The following is a 20,729-nucleotide window of genomic DNA, read 5'->3' as shown; positions in this document are numbered from 1 at the left end:
GACTTCTTCAACATTTCTTCTGCAGCTGGCACAATTTAGTCACCGTTCAGAGGAGATTCGTTCCTACAGAGATATGTACTGCAAACGTGCATAAACTGACTTTGAATGTCTACCGATTTGTTTTTGAACTCCTGTTGAACCTGTTTAAGCCAAAAGCAAACTCAACGATTTCGCCGATCGCATTCCGAACCAGATCTTCTAGGAATTTAACCAATCCTTGTTGGAGGTTTTCCGTTACGGTCGTCTTTACAACACCACAAGCCACAAGGGTTTTCACTACAAATAAAATTAGGTGGACTGAGTTTTGTTAGTTTGATTAGGATTCATGGTACAGAAAATACTTACAGATTTTCTAAATGTAGCATATCACAATCCACGAACCTATTGGGTTTTAAATTGGAGTAAACAAAGTATTTATCCTTAGCAATGATTGAAAAAACTTCAACGACAGTGATGCTATTTTATATTATATTTTTTTTTGTATTCTACTAGTCAATGTGCCGAACAGTGTGCCATGCAGCGTTTCAGTACAGTGTACAGAGTTGATGACCCCTTTTGAAAAACGCAAATATTAAATTAGAGTATCCAATGAGACAAATTTGAAGAACCAAAGAGGCTTATCAATTGTTTGTGTTGTATTTTTTTTTTTTTTTTAAACTCTTTATTTGTTCCAAATTCAAAATAAATTACATTTCATTTTTAACCTAGGTGCTCCAGTTACTACAGTAACTTACCAGCCTTAATTGTTATGATATATATCTAAGTGTTTTTACATTGTTCCTGTCTTGGCAATTCAGTATTTTAAACAGGTTTTTTAAACCTGCATGTTTGTGTTGTTTATTAATTTATTTGATAAGGCTCAAACGAATTAACTTTACAGAGCCGACTAGTCACTGTACAATACCTCTTAAAACTATAGTCAAAAGGTACAACACACACTTCATCTTCCGATATCCAAAAAGCCTCCTCCATCAGAACTGGTTCCAGTGGTTTCATTGTATGGCAGTTACGCCAACGGGGGTCAGAGCGCTTCCATTGCAGCAATGGACGCAAAACGTGGTCAGCACTCACACACTCATCACTATACGGTTGCTTTCTAAAGTCGACGACGCATCGACCGAACGAACTGCTTATTAACAACAATGAGGAGGACCACACATTGATGGCCAAGACAACTGATGATCGACTGCCAATTGAAATGTTAAATTAATGAACAATCATAATCAACATCAACAAACGTTATTTTACTACTACCACTTTGATGATGATGATGATGATGATGATGATGATGATGATGATGATGATTATGATGATGATGATGATGCTGATGATGATGGTCCCACCTCTTACCCTACAAAGGTTTGAGCTGAACGATTTATCTTGAAGATAATTAAATATGATTAAATTTTACCAGGTTGGCAAACAAAATCGAAATGGTTACAGTTACAGATATAAATTCCCATCAAGCTTTGCATCAGGCACTCATCATTCTAAACTGTACATTGGACAATTTGCTACCTATCTATCTATCTTAAACAAATGAAAGTCAATTTAAACGGGTGTTTTTGTAGCAAATTCAATGTTAGAAGAGCAACAGTTTGCAGCGATTAACTTGATTTTTTTTTGCTTTTATTACTTAGAAACTTTTGAAAAAGTACTCGAGAAATGTTGCAACAGCAAATCACTACCCCTCTTTACTATTTTTTCCCATATTCATTAATCAAGCCAAACCAACAAGCGCACCAAATGAATTTCCAAACAGTTCTCCATAGATACAGTTTTAATCGAAAGTGCATCCTCCATCACATTGTGAGGTCACATGCAGGCATGTGGTCTTTGTTTGCTCCAATGTCGATGCCGCCGATGAAACTATTCTAATAACTTCAGTATTTTATCCTTGGTTTGGTCTTGCTCCGTACCTAAACTGCCAGTAGCTAGCTCACCCAATCTGAGCAACAATTAAGTGGGTCGGTAGGGGATTTCTCCGAAGCGAGCGAGTGTGCATAGAAAGACGAACCATCCAAAAAGCATCCGAGCAGTAGCAGTGGAATGTTTGTACGATAAAGCGAAAAATGTCTGGCCAAAAATTTGCGACGATAACGTGTTTGTATAGGAGAAGAGGAACATCACCGGACCACTTGGGGAGAATTCTGGCTGGTAGTCATGTTGCTCAGTTCCGAAGAAATTTTAAGCAAGACAAATGAAGATGATTCAAATTGACAAACCATTGGAAATAATGTCATTACATAGTGGATAGAAATGTTTCATTGACCCGAAGGAATGCAGAAAAACACTCATAAAGCTGTCAACCTAATCCGGAATCCAGCAATGTCAATTAAAGCCACAACCTTCGATCGTCCTACTTTATTGCTCTCTTTTTTATCACCGCGGCATGTCACACCATAAAGCCACACACGCTTCCACCGCATTTCAATTGCGCGTGAAGGTCCATGAAACTCACTTCCCCTTCAGCTTTTTTCCGCGTCGTCGCTTGAAATCGATCCCTCCTTGTGTGGTTTCGCAGCATCACGAATGAACGATAGTGTCACTTCGCGCGGGATGAGGAAAACGAATAGAGATAGATACCAACCATCATTGGTAAAATGGGTACCTATGGGCTTTGGCGGGGAGTGTTTAGGGTGTTTCAGAAAATATGGGCACGGTTTGGTTTTGTAATTGAAATAACTTTTTTTTTAAAGAAGTTAATTTTTTTATGGCATGCACAGTGCGATGCATTCGGTTGGTCGTACTTCAAAAATATAGCCGTCTGCTTTTTGTATCAATGCAAGAAATCTTATAACGTATGCATGTGGTAGTGAGATGCTCAACCATGTTTACAAACTCTTTGTGACAGCTTCTACCGTTGTCAGTAGGCAGTAGATTTGATTTTGATAATATATCTGCTTTCGGCGCGGCGCAGTAGATGTTTATCACCATTTTACTTAAAGTGCTTCATATCTTGCAAAAGTTTGTACTACATCTGCATTGAAGTAAGTCTTCTCTTTGTTAATTTTGCGGTACATGTCATTGATTTTGATTTATCTAGACATGGGAAGGGCATATTATGGTCGACCCAACCGTGAGATTGCTCGGAAGATCAACAGATCAGAAAAGGTTGTTTGGAATTATCTTAAAAAAAATCCGAAGGAATATGGAGAATTCAAAATTGACAGCCAGACAAAAAGGACACATCCGGACATAAGCAACGCAAAATCACTTGCGTTGCCACCAGATTATTACCAAACTCGATCTTCCAGTGCACAAAAGTACCATTAGTAGCGTACTCAATGCGTCTTCACACATAAAATGGACAAAACCAATGCCAAAACTGAAACTTACATCCCAGCATAAAGTCAATCGATTGAAATTAGAATAGAACCACACAGTTTGAAAAAGTAGTGTAAATTTCTGTTCAGTATGATGCACATAAATGGAGCGTCACATTTCATATAAGTTTACATTATATTTCATGTAAAGCTCTGAAACATTTCATGCAATGTAGAAAATACTGTATACAAAAGCCCACTGTTGTCAACAACATTGTTTACAAGTTGCTCGGTTGCGTGAAATGAAATAAAAGTTTACGTGAATGAATGTTTACATCACAAATAAAAATCATAATTTTTATCTGTCCATGCACTGGACTGAACGGAACCACGTAATTTTTTTCTGAAGGTAAATAGTTCAACTTGGATGGTCCTGATTGCTACAGCCATTATTGGCACGATTTAAGGGATAATGATGCCATCCGATCCAAGAGAAATTTTGGAGGAGGAACGGTAATGGTATGGAGTCAATTTTCGAAACTAATTCATATCTTCTTCAATAGTCTAGAGTTTCTTGATGTTTTTTTATTTTTTGTTTTTTAAAGCTGTACAGCTGTAAGCCCAAAATATTTATCAATTTCCTTAAAATTCTCTAGACTTCCCTGAATATCTTAGTATTTAAAAAAAAACCCGCAATTTTACTGGAATTGATTGAATTGCCTTTAAGTTGTACAATGTTCCTATAAAATTTATACTATAAACGTCTTAAATCACAAATTTTCCCTGGAAAGTCCAGCCCTGAAGTTTTCTATGTTTACTTGAATTACTCTAAATTGATCAAATATTCCGTAGATTTAAATTTATAATTCCCTGAATCCCTGAATCTTCTTAAGTTTTCAGATAAATCATAGAATTCTTGGAATATCCCATAATTCCAAGGAACATGTAAGTCGCTGCAAATTTCCTTAAGTTAATGGGATTTTTGTGATGTTATCTGATCGTCCTCGAAGTACTCGGAACTTCAGTGAATATAACGAAACAATCTAAGATATCTTAATTTCTTGAAAATATCGGTGATTGCTAAAGGTTCTCGCATTTTTTTTTAATAAAGTGAACTTCGTTGATGTTCTCTAAGAAACTTAGCTACATTTTTGAAATTTTTAAGATCTTGAAATTTCCATGATATAATACCCTTGAAGTACTCTCACATTTTCCGGATGTTCATGTAATTTTTATTCCGTTCCAGAAAATTTTCTGTGAGCAAACCGAAGTTTCCGGAAATTCCCGGAAATTTTCTTGAAACTTCTCCAGGGTTTCTGCAATTTCTATGAAATTTGTTTAATTTTATGATCTGTCTTGATGTTCTCGGTGCTTCCCTAAAGCTCTCAATTCTAATGAAAATCTCGGTTCTGCTTTAAAATAAATTGAATTCTCGTAAACACATTTAAACTTCCCTAGAATTCTTTGGATTTCTGTGAAGTTCCTGAAATATTTCTGAAGTTTTCGTAAATATTCTGAAGGTCTCTGTACTGAATCCCTCGGAACATCTTAAGGGTTCTCGATTTTATTTCAGCACATCATGGAATTATCCTGAATTTGTAAAATTTCACGCTTTTAGATTTTTAAACCAATTCAATAGTCTGGGCTTAAATTTCCACTTAAGATCTCTGGAATTCCCCAAAGATCTCTAGATCTAGTTTTTTTCTGAGATAAATAGAACTTCTTAAAAGTTTCCACAATTTTGCAAGTACGAAACTTCAAGACATTAAAAATGTAGTGATCTTAAGGGCCACCCACTTTAGATCTTAAGGGCCACCCACTTTAGACCCACTGCGTTGCGTTGACGTAAATTTGACAGTTGTTGTTGTTGTTGTTGTTGTTGTTGTTGTTGTTGTTGTTGTTGTTGTTGTTGTTGTTGTTGTTGTTGTTGTTGTTGTTGTTGTTGTTGTTGTTGTTGTTGTTGTTGTTGTTGTTGTTGTTGTTGTTGTTGTTGTTGTTGTTGTTGTTGTTGTTGTTGTTGTTGTTGTTGTTGTTGTTGTTGTTGTTGTTGTTGTTGTTGTTGTTGTTGTTGTTGTTGTTGTTGTTGTTGTTGTTGTTGTTGTTGTTGTTGTTGTTGTTGTTGTTGTTGTTGTTGTTGTTGTTGTTGTTGTTGTTGTTGTTGTTGTTGTTGTTGTTGTTGTTGTTGTTGTTGTTGTTGTTGTTGTTGTTGTTGTTGTTGTTGTTGTTGTTGTTGTTGTTGTTGTTGTTGTTGTTGTTGTTGTTGTTGTTGTTGTTGTTGTTGTTGTTGTTGTTGTTGTTGTTGTTGTTGTTGTTGTTGTTGTTGTTGTTGTTGTTGTTGTTGTTGTTGTTGTTGTTGTTGTTGTTGTTGTTGTTGTTGTTGTTGTTGTTGTTGTTGTTGTTGTTGTTGTTGTTGTTGTTGTTGTTGTTGTTGTTGTTGTTGTTGTTGTTGTTGTTGTTGTTGTTGTTGTTGTTGTTGTTGTTGTTGTTGTTGTTGTTGTTGTTGTTGTTGTTGTTGTTGTTGTTGTTGTTGTTGTTGTTGTTGTTGTTGTTGTTGTTGTTGTTGTTGTTGTTGTTGTTGTTGTTGTTGTTGTTGTTGTTGTTGTTGTTGTTGTTGTTGTTGTTGTTGTTGTTGTTGTTGTTGTTGTTGTTGTTGTTGTTGTTGTTGTTGTTGTTGTTGTTGTTTTACAAAAAATAAGCATATTTTAAACGCATTACACGCACAAGTGGACGGAACGGGGAAGCACTTTCGACCAGCGTGTGCTTACACGACTGAGAATTGGTCACATGCGGCTAACCCATACGTTCTTACTGAAGAAAGAAGCCACGGTTTTAGACGTGTGACACGTGATTTTGCAGTGCAAAAACTATGAAAGGCAACGACAAGAGAACAACATTGACACAACAAGCTTACGAGATGCGCTAGGAAACTCTGAGGAGCAAACCACAAATATGCTGAATTTTCTACGCCAAACTGGACTTTACTGAAAAATTTGAAGCATACAGAGAAAAAAAGAAGGAACAGCCGAAACCCGGTGTAATGGCAATGAAGGTTAAGCAGATAACTGAGCAAACAAGGAAGGAAGAATGTGAAGAAGATGGAGCAGCCGAAGCCCAATGTAGTGGCAAGAAGGTGAAGCAGTTAACGAAGCAAGGAAGGAAGGAAGAATGTGAAGAAGATGGAGCAGCCGAAACCTGGTGTAGAAGCAAGACGGTGAAACAGTTAACTGAGCAAGGAAGGAAGGAAGAATTTGATGACGCCAAACATGTAACTGGATGAAGACCAAGTAAAGAAGGTGAAGGTCATCAAGAATACAAAGCGGATAGCGGATGGAAGAAGAAGAATAATAAGAAGAAGATCAAAAAAAAAATTATGATGAAGTAAAGGCGGAACGCAAAATTAAGTGCAAAAAGACGAAGAAGATCAAGAAGATAAAGCGGAAAATAGCAAAATGAAGAAGACGACACCGATGGAAATCTGGAGAAATCGTGAAGACGTGGAAAAGGAAATCAAAGCAATGGAATTAAAGAAGGATGAAGAAAGAGATGATTAAGAAGTAAAGAAAATAATTTGAAGTATGGTGAGAAGAAAGAAGAAGATAGTGAATGAAGAAGAATACCATTAAGCAACAAATGATCAGAAGTGAAGAAAATATAAGAAGATGACGCAGCCAATTCAGCAAGATGAAGGAGACCGGTCAACAAAATATCAAGATGGCGGATTAAAAGAAACGGACGAAGGCTACGAACAAAAACGAAGATGATGAAGAAAGAAGATGAAGAAAAGGTAGAAGAAGTAAAAGTGAAATTCATTGAGAAGAAGAAGTAAAATAGATGCAATGTTATGATCAACGATGAACCAGAAGGAGACAAAACAAAGCTAAGTGCAATCAACCATCAACACTAACACTCACACCCACACATCATTACACTAAACTGAAACAGACATGAATGCATCTATAGATGTAAAATGTCTTAAATAAATACAAAAAAAAATTACATAGATAGCTTTCTTATTATAAATCTGGAAATTATACGCCAAAATTATGGAAAACCTGGAAAACTCAGGGAGCTTTATTTAGCCAAATTAGTAGACACCCTGTAGATATAGAAAGACGATTAAACGTCAAAAAACTCTATACAGGGTCGTCAACTTCGAATTGTTAAACAAAAATAGAACAAAATCGAAGACAGCATATCAAGAAGATTGGCAACATTTCCATTTTCTCGTACGACCGCTATGAGGCAGGTACAATTGCGTCATCTGCCGCTCAAAGGTAAATGCTTCGAACGAATTTGATAGCAAAGATTACATCCTCAGAAGAAAGGTTTGTGTATTTGCTCAAATTTCTATGCGTTGCTTCCACCTTCGCTCAAGTGCAGCGCTACTGTATCTGTCGCTTGGATTCAGGCAAATTTGTCAGTCTTCTTGATATGATGTCCTCCACGCTTCAAAAAGTTTAAATTAGTGACTGATTACAAGAAAAAGTGACTTTAGTGACTTGGCCTTAAAATAGGAGACTTTTTAGTGACTTGCTTGAAAAAAGTGACCAAGTCACTAAACAGTGACGCGCTACCAGCCCTGGACTCGTTTCGTTCGTTTTTTGAGCTTGAAGAGAGAAATAAAATAAAGAAAATCCGAAGCGATTTGGATTTAATTTCAAATATAAATATAGCAATATGTTGGTGCGGCTAAACGAATGCGTTAGTTTGTTCCACAAATCCATTCGTTGTTTTCTGCAACGAAATATAGTCTTATTTTGTACGAAGCGAGATTCATCTTATTTACCAGCATAATTCATTTCGGAACATTCTTGTATTTTACGAATCAGTACGAATTATTCCTTTGTAAACAAGCCAGGGATAAAATAAATGTATTAAACATTCGTTAACCCATAAAACAGTATTCGACCATTGTACAATAAACAATGTACATCCAACGAAAGTTTCGTTGAAAAGCAAGAGCGACTTTTTAGATATTGTTATAATATGTACGAAAAATTTCGTACAATCGCCTCAGCCCAACAATCACTGTCAACGGCTACAACAAAAATGTGAAATTGGACACCTCGGAGGACAACAGCGTTTAACAAACTAGCTGATACGCATCGTACACCCATTTCTCATCCATATTCGGTGCACCATCAGTCGGCACGTCTTCAATTCCTTGGGTAGGCATACCAAAAGTACCGCGTCACAACAGTATTTCAACTTGTCCACTTGGGCTATAGACTTAGCCATACTTTGGCAAGTTGAACGTTACAGGCTTGCTGAAACTCCTCAAACTCATTGGAGGTTTTAAAACACCCTTGTCCTGCGAGTTTAGCCAGCCCTCACCTCGAGTGAGTAGTGGCAGGAATATGGAGGAAGTAAACAAAAACTCCTCGAGAGAGAGGGAGAGTGAACTTCAGCGAGAGGATGATTTAACGTGAGGTGCGTATTTCGAGAATTTCGAGAGGAATCATTCCTCTATCTGATAGTGTTACTTTTTTTCGAGATTGAGCTTTTATTCGCGAGAAATCGGTGATTGACGTGTTTATTTACAAATGCAATTACCCCCAAATCTCAACAACACACGTCATCGGAACACAAATGGTGTCCATACTTCCTGAAACACCCTATAGTGTGATTGCGGTTTCCGATATCGACCTTCATCGTCCCGGAATTTCGCACCCACCCCATTATTGATTGAGAGTGGAGCGCGCGATTGCCAAGAAGGGTATCAATTTTCCATTCGCGATACCTAGCCTGTCGGCGATGGTCTGTAAAGAAGATGCCCTAATGACGGGCTGGTTGTAACGGCGAGATTGTGTAACTTGAGAGTCCAGCGCAGCAGCAAGTGGCACGTTCGGTGATTTTTATTTCGTTCTCCGTCATCAAGTTTATTCTCCTTTACACGTTGTCATTGCTGTCGAGTGATGCGGCCTATGCTTCATTTCGAGCTGCTTTGGTAGGAAGGTAGTCGGTACATAGAAATGACTTTGGATGCCTTCCAGATGGCGACCATGAAACGTGCGGGAAGGTCATCGGATAACAGGTTCGAGCAAATATAATTGCTTCTGTTACAGAGGGGAAGCTCAGCTGGATCAACCCCAAACCCAAACGAGCCCACTGTTGGCAGACGATCCAACAGATGGTATACTAAAAAAAAAAGAATAAAAGCCAGCCAACACTACCATCTGGATAACGTGCTTTTAATGCTTACATCATTACAATCGAAGGGTCATCAGCAGCCACACCAACAGGTCTGCTACACCTCAGTTTCCACAAAGGGATAATGTAACCGCTTGCTCGTTTATTCGTCCGTTCGTCCGTTGGATGGAGAAATTTACGTCGTCTACCATCCACTTCGATTTGGAAGCCAGCGAAACGTATCTCAAGTTACCTAGGTCGAGTAAAACCGAATTCCCATGAGTTGGATATGAACCCAAATCAAGGACAACGCTGACCACGGATTAACAATTAATTTTACAAAACGACAGTCTGGAAGTTCGTATAGGTATGTGGCATACATTACCGGACATTAGTAGGAAACGGCACTAAGTCGGCACACTTCGACAGCCCCGAAAAATTTGTTCAACATCAGTTGTAAATTAACTCGTGAGCAAAGAGTTTGGTGCATACATTTTGATGCAAATCAAGATCAACCAAATAGCGAGAAAAAGTGTGCAAAGTCCGTGCCTAGGGGCACCAGCGGAAGCTTCACTGAAAATTAAAAATAGTTTATAGGGTGTCCCAGAATGTCTGAGCACGATTTAAAAAAAAAACGATAACGTTACTCTGTTTACAGAAAATTCGATTTTTATTTCGTGTCATGTTCTCTATAGTATTCTCTCAGTGGCCACTCTCGATGTGTGCCACGCGATCGTCTGTTTTCTCGGCAGCAACCATTGTGTGGTCATCCTCATTGTTCTTCATCAGCAGTTCTTTCGGTCGATGCATCGTCGACTTTGGAAAGCAACCGTATAGTGAAGAGTGTGTGAGTGCTGACCACGTTTTGCGTCCATTGCTGCAATGGAAGCGCTCTGACCCTCGTTGGCGTAACTGCAATACAATGAAACCACTGGAAGCGGCTCCAGTTTTAATGGAGGAGGATTTTTGGATAGCGGAAGATAAAGTGTTTATTGGCAAATCAAAGTTGGTACTCGTGGAGAATAGAAGAACTATAAAAGTGATGATGGTTTCAAAATTTTCCACGGGGAAGTATACGAGTGCAATCTTAAAATGCTTTTATTTTGCAAATGGAACATTTTATTTAAATCTGGTTGGTGCTACAGTGGTAGAAAAGCTCAAATCTATGTGTACACCTAAAAATCTGAAAAGAAATGAATTTTTCTATATTATTTGTCTTTTGAGTAGTCCTTAAGTTTTCTACTAACATAGCACCAACCAGATTTAAATAAAATGCTCCATTTGCAAAATAAAAGCATTTTAAGATTGCACTCGTATACTTCCCCGTGGAAAATTTTGAAACCATCATCACTTTTATAGTTCTTCTATTCTCCACGAGTACCAACTTTGATTTGCCAATTGTGTTGTACCTTTTGACTATAGTTTTAAGATGTATTGTATAGTGGCCAATAATCCTCAGCTCTGTAAAGTTAATTCGTTTGAGCCTTATCAAATAAATCAATGAACAACAACTATAGTATTCTCTAACAGGGGATTTTTGATCTCACGCTAATGTCAGCACAGATGCCTTTCAAACAATTTTGGAACTTTTTGCCAGTCTTCCGCAAGCTTTGTAACGGAATCCACTGCCTTTAAATGTTTCCGCAAATATGCTTTGATCAGGGCCCAAAAAGTTACGATTGGCCTGACCTAGGGACAGTTTGGTGGAATAATTTCCTTGGGTACGAATTGGATTTTGTTGGATTTATACCAGGCTACCGTGTCCTTGGAGTAATGAACCGACGCCAAATCTGGCCAAAACAGTACTGAGGCGTCGTGTTTGCGGATCATGGGTAACAGACGCTTGTTTAAACACCTACGCAAGTAAACATCAGTTGTCATTATCTCCGTTTTCACAAGCGGTTTGGAAAGCATACCACACTCACAAATGGCTTGCCAAACTTATATCCGCGTCGTCGACACGTTGGCCATCACGAACGGTGTAGTACTGATCACCAGGAAGAGTTTTGTAATAAAATTTAACGTATGATTCATCGTCCATAATCACGCACAGTCAGGAATCCTTATTGCCGGGCTATCCACGAATAAGGATACCTACAGCATATGGGATTTTCACTAATAGAGGATGTGGTGGATTATCTCATTAGTTTGAATATATAGAGCTATACTGTCTTGGGCAAAGTTGTTGTTCTGGGATAGACCAACAATCCTGTGTCATTGGATTTAGGTTTAATTGGGAACTACGCCGCTAGAGGCGCTTCACTTTTATGTTACTTATGACAGGCACTATAATATATGGATCATAGGTCCAACATAGAATATTTCGTGATCCTGGCCATGTAGAAAGTTACTATCTTCAGCAAAGTTGTTCAAGTGACCAAGTCCTTTCGGATGGTGGTCATATTATTTAAGAACTCTCTCAGTACGCGGCGCTAGAGTGCAAATGAGCTTGCTATATAAGCTGTATCTCAAAATCCTGGCCATATAGAAGGTTACTGTCTTTAGCAAAGTTATGCAGGTGATCATGTCCTTTTGTATGGTGTTCATATGAGTTCACTATCTCACTACGCAGCGCTAGTGTGCATGTGAACTTCCTATATAAACTGTATCTCGAGAACCTGGCCATATAGAACGTTGCTGTCTTGAGCAAAGTTGTTCAGATGACCAAGTCCTTTCGGATGGTGGTCATATTATTTAAGAACTCTCTCACTACGCGGCGCTAGTGTGCACATGTACTTGCTTAATATGTTATGTCTGGAAAGTTTGTCGATATAAGATCTTGCTGTGCAATGTAAGGTAAATCGACTTTGGACGCCTTTTTAAAATCCAAGATGGCAGCCATCAGTTCAAGAAAAACTGTCAAATACGCTACAATATGGGTATTTTCGGAAAGGGGATGACGTGTAGAGGCCGGAAATCGATTCCAGGCGTCATTTTAGAATCCAAGATGGAGGCGATCGGTTCAAGAAAAACTGTCAAATACCCTACAGTATGGGTATTTCCGGAATGGGGATAACGTTTAGAGGCCAAAACCGATGCCAGATGCCATTTTGAAATCCAAGATGGCGGCCATCGGTGCAATAAAAACTGTCAAATACCCTACAATATGGGTATTTCCGAAAAGGGGCTGACGTGTAGAGGCTAGAAATCGATGCCAGATGCCATTTTGAAATCCAAGATGGCGACCAACAGTTCAAGAAAAACTGTCAAATACTCTAGAATATGGGTATTTCCGGAAAGGTAATACGCTGATCGTTGGTAAAAAACATAAATTGAAAGTGTTCAGTATTGCCTTAACCAAGTGTTCAAATGTGATGAAACAAAACTGTTTTAGAAAAAAAATACGCTTCAAAGATCTTATGTCTCAGAGCAACTGAAAGTAATGCCGGGACCAAAAGGGGACAAACAAGGGTTCTCAATCATGTTTTTCTCTAATACCCCGTCACGTGATATACGCTGTCTTGCAATGAGCACTCATACATCTAGTTTTAACTGGATTTTTTTTTTCATTCCTTTATTTAACCACTTTTATTTATTTTATTTTATTTATTTATTTGTCTTCAATCAGTGTAGACCGTTTTACAATTGTTGTCTTAAGTGCTATTTTTACGATTTTGTCTTTGTTTATATTTTTTTATAATATGTCTTAAGAACAAGTTAAAACATTACTTCTAGTTGACGTTATGCGAGGAATTAAAATATTGCTTTAATTTGGTTTTTGTCATTGTAAAGTCAATGTTATCGCAGTGTTTATTATATGTATCCATCATTTGGTTCAAGGGTCCAAATTTGGCATAATTCGTACGATGACGATTTGCAGCAAATATATTTCTATTTCGTAAATGCCTAGATGGTGTACATAAATTCAAGGATGACAATAGTTTTATTGAATCAATTCGATGTGATACGATATCGTTTACGAAAGAAATCATAGCAAATTCACGACGCTCTTTTAATGTTTGGATATTTATGAGCATACACCGAGCTGTGTAAGATGGCAGAGGAAATACAGTCCAACCTAACTTGCGGAGTGCATACAATAGAAACTGCTTTTGAACGGACTCTATTCTTTCTTCGTGTGTGATTGAAAAAGGAGACCAAACTATGCTGCAATATTCTAATATCGACCTTACATAAGCAATGTACAATGTTTTTATCGTATAAGGATCGTGAAAGTTATAGCAGAAACGTTTTATGAAATCAAGCATGTTGTTAGCTCTGTTAATAATTGTGTTATAATGATCGGTGAAAGTAAGTTTTGAGTCCAAAATAACACAGACTCTATCACACTTTTCTACCATCTAGTTTCCTAAAGTGATTGTTATATCGGGTAGGATTTGTTTTCCACTAATGGTAATGGAGTTACATTTTTTTTATATTTAATTGTAGCAGGCTTTTTTGACACCAAGTATGGAATATCTGAATTTCCTCTTTGAATGTGATGATGTCTTTGGCATCTTTTATTTCCAAAAAAAAGTTTAATGTCGTCAGCATATATTAATACATTCAATTTCTTAATAATGAAAGATATGTCATTGACGAAGAGAATAAATAAAAGTGGTCCTAAATGGGAGCCTTGAGGAACTCCTGAAGTGACATCAACGGGATTTGATATCTTTCCTTTGTATTTTACTATTTGATGGCGGTCAGTTAAATATGATTCAAGCCACTTGAGGAGTGCGTAATGAATTCCCATTTTTTTTAAGTATAAAAAGAAGCATGGGTATGTCAATTCGATCAAACGCTTTGCTGACATCTGTATACAACACTTCTACATGGTTTCCGTTATTCATTGCATTCAAGGAATAATTAATCAATTCGAGCAAATTCGTAGTTGTTGAACGGCCTTTAAAGAAGCCATGTTGCATAGTAGTTATTCTGTTTTTAATTTGAAGAAAGAGTTTTTCATTTACAATTGCCTCAAAAAGTTTCGCAATGCAAGAGATAATAGCTATACCACGAAAATTACGTATTTCGGATTTTTTACCCGATTTAAAGATAGGCACTAAAAACGAGTTTTTCCATATTTTAGGGAAGTTTCCGGATTCCAGTGACATATTGAAAATCCAAAATAATGGAGCAGTAAGTTCAGTTGCTAAAGCTTACATAAAAACTGGCGGAACACCGTCAGGGCCAGGACCTTTAGATGCATCTAAATTATTTAAACCCTTTAAAATATCATGAACCTTGATTTGACTTACACTGATGTCACTTGAAAATTCTGGACAAGATTCAAAATATTCACGGTCACGGTACTCTTCTGAAAACGTAGTATAGATTTCTTGGAAGAAATTTGCAAACAAATTGCATACATCATCCGAGTTCTCACCTATCCTATCGTCCAAATGCATCTTTGAGGGAAAATTATCAGTTTTTAATTTTTAATTTTATTTCAAGTTCAGTTTTTTTTTTTATTTTTTTTTTGTTTTTATTTTAGTCACTTTAACGCTCTTGGGTCATTTGTGACTTGTCCGGGGGTGAGATTTGAACTCGAGACTTTGGCGAAAGTTAACTGATCGCAAATGTCTAAATAGTATGCCAAAGTTTCTTCACTATTATATTTTTTATAAAATTTGTACGCTTTTTGCTTTCGATTTTTTAAATTTTTCAGTTCCCTGTTGTACCAAACTGGATATTTTGCATGACTCTGACGTCTTCTTCTTTTAGTTGGCACTTCTTCAAGTATTATTTCAAGCAACACATTGTAGAATACGTCAACTGCACATTCAACATTTATGCAGTTCTTAATATTGCTTGCCAATCGACAATGTTCAATCTATTTCTAATGTTATCATAATTTGCTGAATTGTAATCAAAGATTTCATCAAATTCACAGTCGTTGGTTCTTTCATTTATGTGAACGGATAGAGAATATTCTATTGCTGTGTGAAACATTTCATTTCTCCATATGGGACTTAACGATTCAGTCACACAGAAATCTTCACAAGTATTTGTTAATAAATGTCTAAATAACAATTTTGTTGATTTTTCACATGGTTAATTTGATTGAGTCCTAAATTTGCAATTTTTGTCAAAAATGAAATGGAGTGTTTCATTTTCCCCAACGACTGGAAGTAACATGCTTTCATTGTCCATATCAGAAATTGGTTAAAGTCCCCATATATATGAACTTTTACTTCAGGGGGTAAACTAGACAAAATTTCTTCCGCTTTTCCAAAAAACTTATCATACGTGTCCTTATGATCATTGTTCGGAGGAAAGTATACCGAAGCAAAGACATGTGTTTCGTCTGCTACTTGCGGTTTTACCCATACATGTTCGACTTCTTTAAATTTAGTAGCCAATGGCTACTAGCCATAATGATTTCTGAATTCAATTGGGTCGAAATCGCTTTTAATACTCCACCTCCCGATTTTTTTTCCAGACCATTGAAAATTGCGGTCGTCTCTATAAACGTTATAATTGTTACCAAAAACTTCTTCACTTCTCACACTATCATACCAACTTGTTTCATTAGCCATTATGACAGAGTAAGTAGAACTTAATATATTTTTGTTAATTTCATTCATTTTACCGGCGCTTCTCATGCGGTTAACATTTTGGCAATATACCAAAATTTCTGTAGTGGTCTGAAGATTAGGTGAAGAAGTTGATGGTAACCTGTCATTCATAAAACTATTATAAAAATTATTTACCCCTGATCCATGTTCCGAATTTGTTTCGTTCTGCAAAGTGTCGTGATCTTCGTTAGTTTCTTCCTCTATGGAGTGTGTCAGTTTTGTAGAAAAAACGATTACAACAATGTTGTTGTTGTTGTTGTTGTTGTTGTTGTTGTTGTTGTTGTTGTTGTTGTTGTTGTTGTTGTTGTTGTTGTTGTTGTTGTTGTTGTTGTTGTTGTTGTTGTTGTTGTTGTTGTTGTTGTTGTTGTTGTTGTTGTTGTTGTTGTTGTTGTTGTTGTTGTTGTTGTTGTTGTTGTTGTTGTTGTTGTTGTTGTTGTTGTTGTTGTTGTTGTTGTTGTTGTTGTTGTTGTTGTTGTTGTTGTTGTTGTTGTTGTTGTTGTTGTTGTTGTTGTTGTTGTTGTTGTTGTTGTTGTTGTTGTTGTTGTTGTTGTTGTTGTTGTTGTTGTTGTTGTTGTTGTTGTTGTTGTTGTTGTTGTTGTTGTTGTTGTTGTTGTTGTTGTTGTTGTTGTTGTTGTTGTTGTTGTTGTTGTTGTTGTTGTTGTTGTTGTTGTTGTTGTTGTTGTTGTTGTTGTTGTTGTTGTTGTTGTTGTTGTTGTTGTTGTTGTTGTTGTTGTTGTTGTTGTTGTTGTTGTTGTTGTTGTTGTTGTTGTTGTTGTTGTTGTTGTTGTTGTTGTTGTTGTTGTTGTTGTTGTTGTTGTTGTTGTTGTTGTTGTTGTTGTTGTTGTTGTTGTTGTTGTTGTTGTTGTTGTTGTTGTTGTTGTTGTTGTTGTTGTTGTTGTTGTTGTTGTTGTTGTTGTTGTTGTTGTTGTTGTTGTTGTTGTTGTTGTTGTTGTTGTTGTTGTTGTTGTTGTTGTTGTTGTTGTTGTTGTTGTTGTTGTTGTTGTTGTTGTTGTTGTTGTTGTTGTTGTTGTTGTTGTTGTTGTTGTTGTTGTTGTTGTTGTTGTTGTTGTTGTTGTTGTTGTTGTTGTTGTTGTTGTTGTTGTTGTTGTTGTTGTTGTTGTTGTTGTTGTTGTTGTTGTTGTTGTTGTTGTTGTTGTTGTTGTTGTTGTTGTTGTTGTTGTTGTTGTTGTTGTTGTTGTTGTTGTTGTTGTTGTTGTTGTTGTTGTTGTTGTTGTTGTTGTTGTTGTTGTTGTTGTTGTTGTTGTTGTTGTTGTTGTTGTTGTTGTTGTTGTTGTTGTTGTTGTTGTTGTTGTTGTTGTTGTTGTTGTTGTTGTTGTTGTTGTTGTTGTTGTTGTTGTTGTTGTTGTTGTTGTTGTTGTTGTTGTTGTTGTTGTTGTTGTTGTTGTTGTTGTTGTTGTTGTTGTTGTTGTTGTTGTTGTTGTTGTTGTTGTTGTTGTTGTTGTTGTTGTTGTTGTTGTTGTTGTTGTTGTTGTTGTTGTTGTTGTTGTTGTTGTTGTTGTTGTTGTTGTTGTTGTTGTTGTTGTTGTTGTTGTTGTTGTTGTTGTTGTTGTTGTTGTTGTTGTTGTTGTTGTTGTTGTTGTTGTTGAGCAAGTTTTGTTTCCTTCGCCTTCTAGCCTTTCCAGCTATTTTTTCTGTATCAAACGGCGTGATTTTCGGGCATCGTACTAGGTCCAGTCTGCCTTCCATACCTTCCTGGTACCAAGTAGACGCCACCCTGAGTCATCGTTGTTGTTATTTAATTCCACCTCCAAGCTGGGGCACGAGTCAGCTGGCGATTGCTAAAGTGCAGCGCTCCGTGTTGAGGCTATATTTGCTGACAGTGACTTCAGTTCGTCAAGAATATCGAGTTCCAGCACAGAGTTAGAGCTCATGGTACAACTTGCCGCAATGTCGAGCGACAGCTGGTTCAGTTGATTTATTTCATTACTGATATTTCGGAGCTCGGTGGATATATCTGACGTCACAGTTCTCAATGACGTAGACACACTGTCTTTCGTTGCCATCATAGCTGTATCGAAAAGCGATGTAGTGTGATTTTTGAGGGCAACGACACTGCCAGCTAAGGTGCTGTTTCTGTTAATTGCAGACAGTTCATTTTTTATGCCTACCAGCAGTACCTCCAGGCCCTCGACAGCTTCGTGAACAATTCGAGGATTTTCTTGCTGCATCGCGAAACGATGTGTCACTTCTGTGTTGGCATGCAGTTGCTCTGTTAGAAATTTTTGTTGACCCGCTAATTGATTGAATTCTAACTTTGCTTGCAGATGCTCTTGACACGAGTCGCAGCATGGTAGAAGATAAGAATTAAAATCCCCTACTTTGTTATTATCCTTCCTGCGTAGTGAATTCCTCTGCACGGTCACTCCTACGCAGGCTGCATGAAATGTGCGTATGCAGCCAGTGCATTTCCACATCAGCGAATCAACGGAAGAGTCAAATGAACAAATTTCACAATTCACATTGAAATGAACGGAACCAACAGCACAGCGAGAACGGAACGTACGCAAAAAAAGCACAGAACGCACGTGGCTAGGAACGATTAAAAAATGCGTCCAAACCGATTGACGATCGATCGACGTCGGTCTTTGTTCCGCAATCTAGTGCCAATCACCGACAGACATCGATTGCCATCCATTGACGGCAATCGAATGTGCAGGAAGGCAGCTTCCACACTTGCGTAGGATATCGCACCCATTCAACACACATGGGCCGGGACCAACGGCTTTACTTCCCTTCCGAAGGAAGACGTGACCAGAGATTTTTATGCCTCAGAAAAATCCCACCGACCTCGGCTGGGATTGAACCCAGACCCATTGGGGTATGAGAAAGCAGTCACGCTTACCACTACACCACCGGCGCCGGCCTACCCATCTACAATGAATATGCATTATATTTTCATCCCACCACTACCTCTCCAAGTTCGGAAGCTTCTGCACATTGGACAGTTATGTCGACCAGAGTGCAAAAATCCAAGATTTGCTAAGGGAAGTCGAAACGTTGCCATCTTGCTCAATGATACGTTATACACATTATACAAATTATACGCAACATGCTTGGTAAACATTATTCCGGAAAATTAATGCGAGGTAAGATGTTGAGCTCCAAAATATATTTTTTTTTTATATCTTTATTTAGAAGATACTCAAAAATACACAGCAAAAAATTAATTTTAATATCACATCATAGTTTCAAAATTATCATTAATACAGTGCATGAGCTGAAATTTACTGCATTTGTTTATTTGTGTGGCCATAAAAATTACATGAGATTTTTGACATGATTGAAGTGCATCCTCTTTGATGTAATATTAAAATTTATTTTTTGCTGTGTACCCTAAAACATTAATTAGACAATTTCAATATTCAATTTCGAAATGGAGTCTGGCATCGATATATGATCTCTACACGTCGTTCCCTATCCAAAATCAATACCCATATTTTGGAATTTAACATAAATGGCGACTTGAATCGATATCCAGCCTCTACACGTCGTCCCCTTTCCGGAAATATCCATATTGTAGGGTAATTGACAGTTTTTCTTGAACCGATCGCCACCATATTGGATGCCAAAATGACGTCTGGCATCTATTTCCGGCCTCTACATGTCATCCCCTTTCCGAAAATTTCTATATTGTAGGGTATTTGACAGTTTTTCTTGAACCGATGGCCGCCATCTTGGATTCCAGAATGACGTCTGGCATCGATGTTCGGCCTCTACACGATCCCCTTTCCGAAAATACCTATATTGTAGCGTATTTGACAGTTTTTCTTGAACTGATGGCCACCATCTTAGATTTCAAAATGGCGTCTGGCATCGATTTCCAGACTCTACACGTCGTTCCCTTTCCGAAAATACCCAAATTGTAGGGTATGTGATAGTTTTTTTTTCCTGAATCATGGATTTCAAAATGGCGTCCGAATCGATTTACAGCCTCTCTACACGTCATCCCTATTCCGTTTCGTGTCCTCACATTGCACAGCAACATCTTATATGGAAAAGCTTTCCAGACATAACATATTAAGCAAGTAAATATGCACACTAGCGCCGCGTAGTGAGAGAGTTCTTAAATAATATGACCACCATCCGAAAGGACTTGGTCATCTGAACAACTTTGCTGAAGACAGTATCTTTCTATATGGCCAGGATCACGAAATATTATATGTTGGACCTATGATCCATATATTATAGTGCCCGTAATAAGTAACATAAAAGTGAAGCGCCTCTAGCGGCGTAGTTCCCAATTAAACCTGAATCCAATGGCACAGGCTTCCCAGGTAATCATTTGATGCTTAACAAGTGTTGGTTAATCGATTTTAATTCAGCCTTAGATTGAATAATTGTTGTACATAGACCACGCTAACCTTTGTTCAGCTTTTAAACATCTAAATCTGGTGATTTTAATCAGCCAAAAGCTTAACAGTAATATACATTATAAGCTGTTTAAGGCATTAAATAACAGTCTTTTCCAACCCTTATCCAGCCTTCTAATTTTATTTAAAAAATAATGAGGGAAGATCGCTTGATATCTTATGCATTTATGTGGAAATGCTTTTATTTTGTTGCTGACTAATAGGATTTACATATTTATATTGTTAGTATAAGTCTAAAAATAACCTTTACATTTTGGGATTCGAACCGGCAGTCGCTAATTCACCGGCATCAATCACACCTACTGGACCACTTAAGCATATGTGTGGCAAAAGGTATGATCATTGACTTGAAGCACGTCAAATTTAAGTTGAATAATAGCAACAAGGAAGAGTATTATACAGCAATGAGGAATTGTAAACAA

This window comes from Ochlerotatus camptorhynchus, unplaced genomic scaffold (assembly GCF_037179485.1).
Source record: "Ochlerotatus camptorhynchus isolate MF236.1 unplaced genomic scaffold, CSIRO-AGI_Acam_v1.1 ptg000077l, whole genome shotgun sequence".
NCBI classification, from domain to species: domain Eukaryota; kingdom Metazoa; phylum Arthropoda; class Insecta; order Diptera; family Culicidae; genus Ochlerotatus; species Ochlerotatus camptorhynchus.
The sequence above is the reverse complement of the archived record's forward strand: the minus strand, read 5'-3'. Positions refer to the sequence as shown.